This window comes from Leptonotus elevatus, chromosome 1 (assembly GCF_054856555.1).
Source record: "Leptonotus elevatus isolate MCC_2025b chromosome 1, RoL_Lele_1.0, whole genome shotgun sequence".
Taxonomy (NCBI): domain Eukaryota; kingdom Metazoa; phylum Chordata; class Actinopteri; order Syngnathiformes; family Syngnathidae; genus Leptonotus; species Leptonotus elevatus.
Window position 1 is genome coordinate 56,317,621 of NC_141239.1, and position 11,263 is coordinate 56,328,883.

Genomic DNA, 11,263 nt, shown 5'->3' on the forward strand with positions numbered 1-11,263 from the left:
AGTCTATATTGTTTAGTTTAGGTGTGAGAGCCAAAATTAACCTTTTATTGCTTTAAATGCGTTTAAAGCCCCTGATTGTACACTTCAGTTGAAACTGCCAAAATCTTCAAAATGAACATGTGCACAATGAAATGCATGCTGGAATCATCTTCAGGATGCTAAAATACACTAAATACAGCACCAATTTTGAGTCTACAACGTTTAGTTTAGGTGTGAGAGCCAAGATGAACTTTTTATTGCTGCGTTTTCAGCCCCTGATTGTACACTTCAGGAAAAACTGTCAAAATCTTCAAAATGAGAAAAAAAAATGAAATTAATGCTGGAATCATCTTCAGGATGCTAAAATACACTAAAGACAGCAACATTTTTGAGTCTATATTGTTTAGTTTAGGTGTGAGAGCCAAAATTAACCTTTTATTGCTTTAAATGCGTTTTCAGCCCCTGATTGTACACTTCAGTTGAAACTGCCAAAATCTTCAAAATGAACATGTGCACAATGAAATGCATGCTGGAATCATCTTCAGGATGCTAAAATACACTAAATACAGCACCAATTTTGAGTCTACAACGTTTAGTTTAGGTGTGAGAGCCAAGATGAACGTTTTATTGCTGCATTTTCAGCCCCTGATTGTACACTTCAGGTGAAACTGCCAAAATCTTCAAAATGAACATGCGCACAATGAAATGCATGCTGGAATCATCTTCAGGTTGGTAAAATACACTAAATACATCAAAAAGTTTGAGTCTACAACCTTTAGTTTAGGTGTGAGAGCAAAGATGAACGTTTTATTGCTTTAAATGCGTTTTCAGCCCCTGATTGAACACTTCAGGTGAAACTGTCAAAATCTTCAAAATGAGCATAAGCACAATTAAATTAATGCTGGAATCATCTTCAGGATGCTAAAATACACTGAAGCACCAATTTTCAGTCTACAACGTTTAGTTTAAGTGTGAGAGCCAAGATAAACTTTTTAATGCTGCGTTTTCAGCCCCGATTGTACACTTCAGGTGAAACTGTCAAAATCTAAAAAATAAGCATAAGCACAATGAAATTAATGCTGGAATCATCTTCAGGATGCTAAAATACACTAAATACAGCACCAATTTTGAGTCTAGAACGTTTAGTTTAGGTGTGAGAGCCAAAATGAACTTTTTATTAATTTAAATGCGTTTTCAGACCCTGATTGTACACTTCAGGTGAAACTGTCAAAATCTTCAAAATGAGCATAAGCACAATGAAATGCATGCTGGAATCATCTTCAGGATGCTAAAATACACTAAATACAGCAAACATTTTGAGTCTACAACGTTTAGTTTAGGTGTGAGAGCCAAAAATAACTTTTTATTGCATTAAATGCGTTTTCAGCCCCTGATTGTACACTTCAGGTGAAACTGTCAAAATCTTCAAAATGAACATGTGCACAATGAAATTAATGCTGGAATCATATTCAGGATGCAAAAATACACTAATGACAGCAAACATTTTGAGTCTACAACATTTAGTTAAGGTGTGAGAGCCAAAATGAACTATTTATTGCTTAAAATGCATTTTCAGCCCGATTATACACTTCAGGTAAAACTGTCAAAATCTTTAAAATGAGCATAAGCACAATGAAATTAATGCTGGAATCATCTTCAGGATGCTAAAATACACTAAATACAGCAAAACGTTTGAGTCTATAACAGTTAGTTTAGGTGTGAGAGCCAAAATTAACTTTTTATATCTTTAAATGCGTTTTTAGCCCCTGATTGTACACTTCAGGTGAAACTGTCAAAATCTTCAAAATGAACATGTGCCCAAAGAAATGCATGCTGGAATCATCTTCAGGATGCTAAAATACACTAAATACAGCAAACAATTTGAGTCTACAACGTTTAGTTTAGGTGTGAGAGCCAAAATGAACTTTGTATTGCTTTAAATGCGTTTTCATCCCCTGATTGTACACTTCAGGTGAAACTGTCAAAATCTTCAAAATGAACATGTGCACAATGAAATGCATGCTGGAATCATCTTCAGGATGCTAAAATACACTAAATACAGAAAACCTTTTGAGCATACAACGTTTAGTTTAGGTGTAAGAGCCAAAATTAACTTTTTATTGCTTTAAATGCGTTTTCATCCCCTGATTGTACACTTCAGGTGAAACTGTCAAAATCTTCAAAATGAACATGTGCACAATGAAATGCATGCTGGAATCATCTTCAGGATGCTAAAATACACTAAATACAGCAAACAATTTGAGTCTACAACATTTAGTTTAGGTGTGAGAGCCAAAATGAACTTTTTATTGCTTTAAATGCGTTTTCAACCCCTGATTGTACACTTCAGGTGAAACTGTCAAAATCTTCAAAATGAACATGCGCACAATGAAATGCATGCTGGAATCATCTTCAGGTTGCTAAAATACACTAAACACAGCAAACATTTTGAGTCTACAACGTTTAGTTTAGGTGTGAGAGCCAAGATGAACATTTTATTGCTGCGTTTTCAGCCCCTGATTGTACACTTCAGGTGAAACAGTCAAAATCTTAAAAATGAACATGCGCACAATGAAATGCAGGCTGGAATCATCTTCAGGATGCTAAAATACACTAAACACAGCAAACATTTTGAGTCTACAACGTTTAGTTTAGGTGTGAGAGCCAAAATGAACTTTTTCATGCTTTAAATGCGTTTTCAGCCCCTGATTGTACACTTCAGGTAAACCTGTAAAAATCTTCAAAATGACCATGTGCACAATGAAATGCTTGCTGGAATCATTTTCAGGATGCTAAAATACACTAAAAACATCGAAAAGTGAGTCTCCAACGTTTAGTTTAGGTGTGAGAGCCAAAATGAACTTTTTATTGCTTTAAATGCGTTTTCATCCCCTGATTGTACATTTCAGGTGAAATTGTCAAAATCTTCAAAATGAGCATAAGTACAATGAAATGCAGGCTGGAATCATCTTCAGGATGCTAAAATACACTAAATACAGAAAACCTTTTGAGTATACAACGTTTAGTTTAGGTGTGAGAGCACAAATTAACTTTTTATTGCTTTAAATGAGTTTTCATCCCCTGATTGTACACTTCAGGTGAAACTGTCAAAATCTTCAAAATGAAGATGTGCACAATGAAATGCATGCTGGAATCATCTTCAGGATGCTAAAATACACTAAATACAGAAAACCTTTTGAGTATACAACGTTTAGTTTAGGTGTGAGAGCCAAAATGAACTTTTTAATGCTTTAAATGCGTTTTCAGCCCCTGATTGTACACTTCAGGTAAACCTGTAAAAATCTTCAAAATGACCATGTGCACAATGAAATGCTTGCTGGAATCATTTTCAAGATGCTAAAATACACTAAAAACATCGAAAAGTGAGTCTCCAACGTTTAGTTTAGGTGTGAGAGCCCAAAATGAACTTTTTATTGCTGCGTTTTCAGGCCCTGATTGTACACTTCAGGTGAAACAGTCAAAATCTTCAAAATTAACATGCGCACAATGAAATGCATGCTGGAATCATCTTCAGGATGCTAAAATACACTAAATACAGCAAAAAGTTTGAGTTTACACAACGTTTAGTTAAGGTGTGAGTGCTAAAATTAACTTTTTATTGCTTTAAATGCGTTTTTAGCCCCTGATTGTACACTTTAGGTGAAACTGTCAAAATCTTCAAAATGAACATGCGCACAATGAAATGCATAATGGAATCATCTTCAGGTTGCTAAAATACACTAAACACAGCAAACATTTTGAGTCTACAACGTTTAGTTTAGGTGTGAGAGCCAAAATGAACTTTTTAATGCTTTAATTGCGTTTTCAGCCCCTGATTGTACACTTCAGGTGAACCTGTAAAAATCTTCAAAATGAACATGTGCACAATGAAATGCTTGCTGGAATCATTTTCAGGATGCTAAAATACACTAAAAACATCGAAAAGTGAGTCACAAACGTTTAGTTTAGGTATGAGAGCCAAAATGAACTTTTTATTGCTTTAAATGAGTTTTCATCCCCTGATTGTACACTTCAGGTGAAACTGTCAAAATCTTCAAAATGAACATGTGCACAATGAAATGCATGCTGGAATCATCTTCAGGATGCTAAAATACACTAAATACAGCAAACATTTTGAGTTTACAACGTTTAGTTTAGGTAAGAGAGCAGAAATTAACTTTTTATTGCTTTAAATGCGTTTTCAGCCCCTGATTGTACACTTCAGGTGAAACTGTCAAAATCTTCAAAATGTACATAAGCAAAATTAAATTAACGCTGCAATCATATTCAGGATGCTAAAATACACTAAATACAGCAAACAATTTGAGTCTACAACATTTAGTTAAGGTGTGAGAGCCAAAATGAACTTTTTATTGCTTTAAATGCGTTTTTAGCCCCTGATTGTACACTTCAGGTGTAACTGTCAAAATCTTCAAAATGAAAATGCGCACATTGAAATGCATGCTGGAATCATCTTCAGGATGCTAAAATACACTAAATACAGCACCAATTTTGAGTCTACAACGTTTAGTTTAGGTAAGAGAGCCAAAATGAACTTTTTATTGCTTTATCTGCGTTTTCAGGCCCTGATTATACACTTCAGGTGAAATTGTAAAAATCTTCAAAATGAGCATAAGCACAATGAAATGAATGGTGGAATATTCTTCAGGATGCTAAAAGACACTAAATACAGCACCAATTTTGAGTCTACGTTTAGTTTAGGTGTGAGAGCCAAGATGAATGTTTTATTGCTGCGTTTTCAGCCCCTTGACTGTACCCTTCAGGTGAAACTGTCAAAATCTTCAAAATGAACATGCGCACCATGAAATGCATGCTGGAATCATCTTCAGGATGCTAAAATACACTAAATACAGCACCAATTTTGAGTCTATGTTTAGTTTAGGTGTGAGAGCCAAGATTAATGTTTTATTGCTGCGTTTTCAGCCCCTGATTGTACACTTCAGGTGAAACTGTCAAAATCTTCAAAATGAACATGCGCACCATGAAATGCATGCTGGAATCATCTTCAGGATGCTAAAATACACTAAATACAGCAAACCTTTTGAGTCTACAACGTTTAGTTTTGGTGTGAAAGCCAAACTGAACTTTTTATTGCTATAAATGAGTTTTCAGCCCCTGATTGTACATTTCAGGTGAAATTGTCAAAATCTTCAAAATGAGCATAAGCACAATGAAATGCATGCTGGAATCATCTTTAGGATGCTAAAATACACTAAATACAGCAAAAACTTTGAGTCTACAACAGTTAGTTTAGGTGTGAAAGCCAAAATGAACTTTTTATTGCTATAAATGAGTTTTCAGCCCCTGATTGTACACTTCAGGTGAAACTGTCAAAATCTTCAAAATGAACATGTGCACAAAGAATTGCATGCTGGAATCATCTTCAGGATGCTAAAATACACTAAATACAGCAAACTTTTTGAGTCTACAACGTTTAGTTTAGGTGTGAGAGCCAAAATGAACTTTTTATTGCTATAAATGAGTTTTCAGCCCCTGATTGTACATTTCAGGTGAAATTTGTCAAAATCTTCAAAATGAGCATAAGCACAATGAAATGCATGCTGGAATCATCTTCAGGATGCTAAAATACACAAAAAAATCAAAAAGTGAGTCTCCAACGTTTATTTTAGGTGTGAGAGCAAAAATTAACTTTTTATTGCTTTAAATGCGTTTTCAGACCCTGATTGTACACTTCAGGTGAAACTGTCAAAATATTCAAAATTAACATGTGCACAATGAAATGCATGCTGGAATCACATTCAGGATGCTAAAATACGCTAAATTCAGCAAACATTTTGAGTCTACAACGTTTAATTTAGGTGTGAGAGCCAAGATGAACGTTTTATTGTTGCGTTTTCAGCCCCTGATTGTACACTTCAGGTGAAACTGTCAAAATCTTCAAAATGAACATGTGCACAAAGAATTGCATGCTGGAATCATCTTCAGGATGCTAAAATACACTAAATACAGCAAACTTTTTGAGTCTACAACGTTTAGTTTAGGTGTGAGAGCCAAAATAAACTTTTTATTGCTATAAATGAGTTTTCAGCCCCTGATTGTACATTTCAGGTGAAATTTGTCAAAATCTTCAAAATGAGCATAAGCACAATGAAATGCATGCTGGAATCATCTTCAGGATGCTAAAATACACAAAAAAATCAAAAAGTGAGTCTCCAACGTTTATCTTAGGTGTGAGAGCAAAAATGAACTTTTTATTGCTTTAAATGCGTTTTCAGACCCTGATTGTACACTTCAGGTGAAACTGTCAAAATATTCAAAATTAACATGTGCACAATGAAATGCATGCTGGAATCACATTCAGGATGCTAAAATACGCTAAATTCAGCAAACATTTTGAGTCTACAACGTTTAATTTAGGTGTGAGAGCCAAGATGAACGTTTTATTGTTGCGTTTTCAGCCCCTGATTGTACACTTCAGGTGAAACTGTCAAAATCTTCAAAATGAACTTGCGCACCATGTAATGCATGCTGGAATAATCTTCAGGATGTTAAAATACACTAAACACAGCAAACATTTTGAGTCTACAACGTTTAATTTAGGTAAGAGAGCCAAAATGAACTTTTTATTGCTTTATCTGCGTTTTCAGGCCCTGATTATACACTTCAGGTGAAATTGTAAAAATCTTTAAAATAAGCATGCGCAGAGTGAAATGCATGCTGGAATCATCTTCAGGATGCTAAAATACACTAAAGACAGCAACATTTTTGAGTCTATATTGTTTAGTTTAGGTGTGAGAGCCAAAATTAACCTTTTATTGCTTTAAATGCGTTTAAAGCCCCTGATTGTACACTTCAGTTGAAACTGCCAAAATCTTCAAAATGAACATGTGCACAATGAAATGCATGCTGGAATCATCTTCAGGATGCTAAAATACACTAAATACAGCACCAATTTTGAGTCTACAACGTTTAGTTAAGGTGTGAGAGCCAAGATGAACTTTTTATTGCTGCGTTTTCAGCCCCTGATTGTACACTTCAGGAAAAACTGTCAAAATCTTCAAAATGAAGATGTGCACAATGAAATGCATGCTGGAATCATCTTCAGGATGCTAAAATACACTAAATACAGAAAACCTTTTGAGTATACAACGTTTAGTTTAGGTGTGAGAGCCAAAATGAACTTTTTAATGCTTTAAATGCGTTTTCAGCCCCTGATTGTACACTTCAGGTAAACCTGTAAAAATCTTCAAAATGACCATGTGCACAATGAAATGCTTGCTGGAATCATTTTCAAGATGCTAAAATACACTAAAAACATCGAAAAGTGAGTCTCCAACGTTTAGTTTAGGTGTGAGAGCCCAAAATGAACTTTTTATTGCTGCGTTTTCAGGCCCTGATTGTACACTTCAGGTGAAACAGTCAAAATCTTCAAAATTAACATGCGCACAATGAAATGCATGCTGGAATCATCTTCAGGATGCTAAAATACACTAAATACAGCAAAAAGTTTGAGTTTACACAACGTTTAGTTAAGGTGTGAGTGCTAAAATTAACTTTTTATTGCTTTAAATGCGTTTTTAGCCCCTGATTGTACACTTTAGGTGAAACTGTCAAAATCTTCAAAATGAACATGCGCACAATGAAATGCATAATGGAATCATCTTCAGGTTGCTAAAATACACTAAACACAGCAAACATTTTGAGTCTACAACGTTTAGTTTAGGTGTGAGAGCCAAAATGAACTTTTTAATGCTTTAATTGCGTTTTCAGCCCCTGATTGTACACTTCAGGTGAACCTGTAAAAATCTTCAAAATGAACATGTGCACAATGAAATGCTTGCTGGAATCATTTTCAGGATGCTAAAATACACTAAAAACATCGAAAAGTGAGTCACAAACGTTTAGTTTAGGTAAGAGAGCAGAAATTAACTTTTTATTGCTTTAAATGCGTTTTCAGCCCCTGATTGTACACTTCAGGTGAAACTGTCAAAATCTTCAAAATGTACATAAGCAAAATTAAATTAACGCTGCAATCATATTCAGGATGCTAAAATACACTAAATACAGCAAACAATTTGAGTCTACAACATTTAGTTAAGGTGTGAGAGCCAAAATGAACTTTTTATTGCTTTAAATGCGTTTTTAGCCCCTGATTGTACACTTCAGGTGTAACTGTCAAAATCTTCAAAATGAAAATGCGCACATTGAAATGCATGCTGGAATCATCTTCAGGATGCTAAAATACACTAAATACAGCACCAATTTTGAGTCTACAACGTTTAGTTTAGGTGTGAGAGCCAAAATTAACTTTTTATTGCTTTAAATGCGTTTTTAGCCCCTGATTGTACACTTCAGGTGAAACTGTCAAAATCTTCAAAATGAACATGCGCACCATGAAATGCATGCTGGAATAATCTTCAGGATGCTAAAATACACTAAACACAGCAAACATTTTGAGTCTACAACGTTTAATTTAGGTAAGAGAGCCAAAATGAACTTTTTATTGCTTTATCTGCGTTTTCAGGCCCTGATTATACACTTCAGGTGAAATTGTAAAAATCTTCAAAATGAGAATAAGCACAATGAAATGAATGGTGGAATATTCTTCAGGATGCTAAAAGACACTAAATACAGCACCAATTTTGAGTCTACGTTTAGTTTAGGTGTGAGAGCCAAGATGAATGTTTTATTGCTGCGTTTTCAGCCCCTTGACTGTACCCTTCAGGTGAAACTGTCAAAATCTTCAAAATGAACATGCGCACCATGAAATGCATGCTGGAATCATCTTCAGGATGCTAAAATACACTAAATACAGCACCAATTTTGAGTCTATGTTTAGTTTAGGTGTGAGAGCCAAGATTAATGTTTTATTGCTGCGTTTTCAGCCCCTGATTGTACACTTCAGGTGAAACTGTCAAAATCTTCAAAATGAACATGCGCACCATGAAATGCATGCTGGAATCATCTTCAGGATGCTAAAATACACTAAATACAGCAAACCTTTTGAGTCTACAACGTTTAGTTTTGGTGTGAAAGCCAAACTGAACTTTTTATTGCTATAAATGAGTTTTCAACCCCTGATTGTACATTTCAGGTGAAATTGTCAAAATCTTCAAAATGAGCATAAGCACAATGAAATGCATGCTGGAATCATCTTTAGGATGCTAAAATACACTAAATACAGCAAAAACTTTGAGTCTACAACAGTTAGTTTAGGTGTGAAAGCCAAAATGAACTTTTTATTGCTATAAATGAGTTTTCAGCCCCTGATTGTACACTTCAGGTGAAACTGTCAAAATCTTCAAAATGAACATGTGCACAAAGAATTGCATGCTGGAATCATCTTCAGGATGCTAAAATACACTAAATACAGCAAACTTTTTGAGTCTACAACGTTTAGTTTAGGTGTGAGAGCCAAAATGAACTTTTTATTGCTATAAATGAGTTTTCAGCCCCTGATTGTACATTTCAGGTGAAATTTGTCAAAATCTTCAAAATGAGCTTAAGCACAATGAAATGCATGCTGGAATCATCTTCAGGATGCTAAAATACACAAAAAAATCAAAAAGTGAGTCTCCAACGTTTATTTTAGGTGTGAGAGCAAAAATTAACTTTTTATTGCTTTAAATGCGTTTTCAGACCCTGATTGTACACTTCAGGTGAAACTGTCAAAATATTCAAAATTAACATGTGCACAATGAAATGCATGCTGGAATCACATTCAGGATGCTAAAATACGCTAAATTCAGCAAACATTTTGAGTCTACAACGTTTAATTTAGGTGTGAGAGCCAAGATGAACGTTTTATTGTTGCGTTTTCAGCCCCTGATTGTACACTTCAGGTGAAACTGTCAAAATCTTCAAAATGAACATGTGCACAAAGAATTGCATGCTGGAATCATCTTCAGGATGCTAAAATACACTAAATACAGCAAACTTTTTGAGTCTACAACGTTTAGTTTAGGTGTGAGAGCCAAAATGAACTTTTTATTGCTATAAATGAGTTTTCAGCCCCTGATTGTACATTTCAGGTGAAATTTGTCAAAATCTTCAAAATGAGCATAAGCACAATGAAATGCATGCTGGAATCATCTTCAGGATGCTAAAATACACAAAAAAATCAAAAAGTGAGTCTCCAACGTTTATCTTAGGTGTGAGAGCAAAAATGAACTTTTTATTGCTTTAAATGCGTTTTCAGACCCTGATTGTACACTTCAGGTGAAACTGTCAAAATATTCAAAATTAACATGTGCACAATGAAATGCATGCTGGAATCACATTCAGGATGCTAAAATACGCTAAATTCAGCAAACATTTTGAGTCTACAACGTTTAATTTAGGTGTGAGAGCCAAGATGAACGTTTTATTGTTGCGTTTTCAGCCCCTGATTGTACACTTCAGGTGAAACTGTCAAAATCTTCAAAATGAACTTGCGCACCATGTAATGCATGCTGGAATAATCTTCAGGATGTTAAAATACACTAAACACAGCAAACATTTTGAGTCTACAACGTTTAATTTAGGTAAGAGAGCCAAAATGAACTTTTTATTGCTTTATCTGCGTTTTCAGGCCCTGATTATACACTTCAGGTGAAATTGTAAAAATCTTCAAAATGAGCATAAGCACAATGAAATGAATGGTGGAATATTCTTCAGGATGCTAAAATACACTAAATACAGCACCAATATTGAGTCTACGCTTAGTTTAGGTGTGAGAGCCAAGATTAATGTTTTATTGCTGCGTTTTCAGCCCCTGATTGTACACTTCAGGTGAAACTGTCAAAATCTTCAAAATGAACATGTGCACAAAGAATTGCATATTGGAATCATCTTAAGGATGCTAAAATACACTAAATACAGCAAACTTTTTGAGTCTACAACGTTTAGTTTAGGTGTGAGAGCCAAAATGAACTTTTTATTGCTATAAATGAGTTTTCAGCCCCTGATTGTACATTTCAGGTGAAACTGTCAAAATCTTCAAAATGAACATGCGCACCATGAAATGCATGCTGGAATCATCTTCAGGATGCTAAAATACACTAAACATTGCAAACATTTTGAGTCTTCGACGTTTAATTTAGGTGTGAGAGCGAAAATGAACTTTTTATTGCTTTAAATGCGTTTTCAGCCCCTGATTGTAAACTTCAGGTGAAATTGTCAAAATCTTCAAAATGAGCATAAGCACAATGAAATGAATGGTGGAATTATCTTCAAGTTGCTAAAATACACTAATGACAGCAAAAAGTTTGAGTCTACAACATTTAGTTAAGGTGTGAGAGCCAAAATTAACTTTGTATTGCTT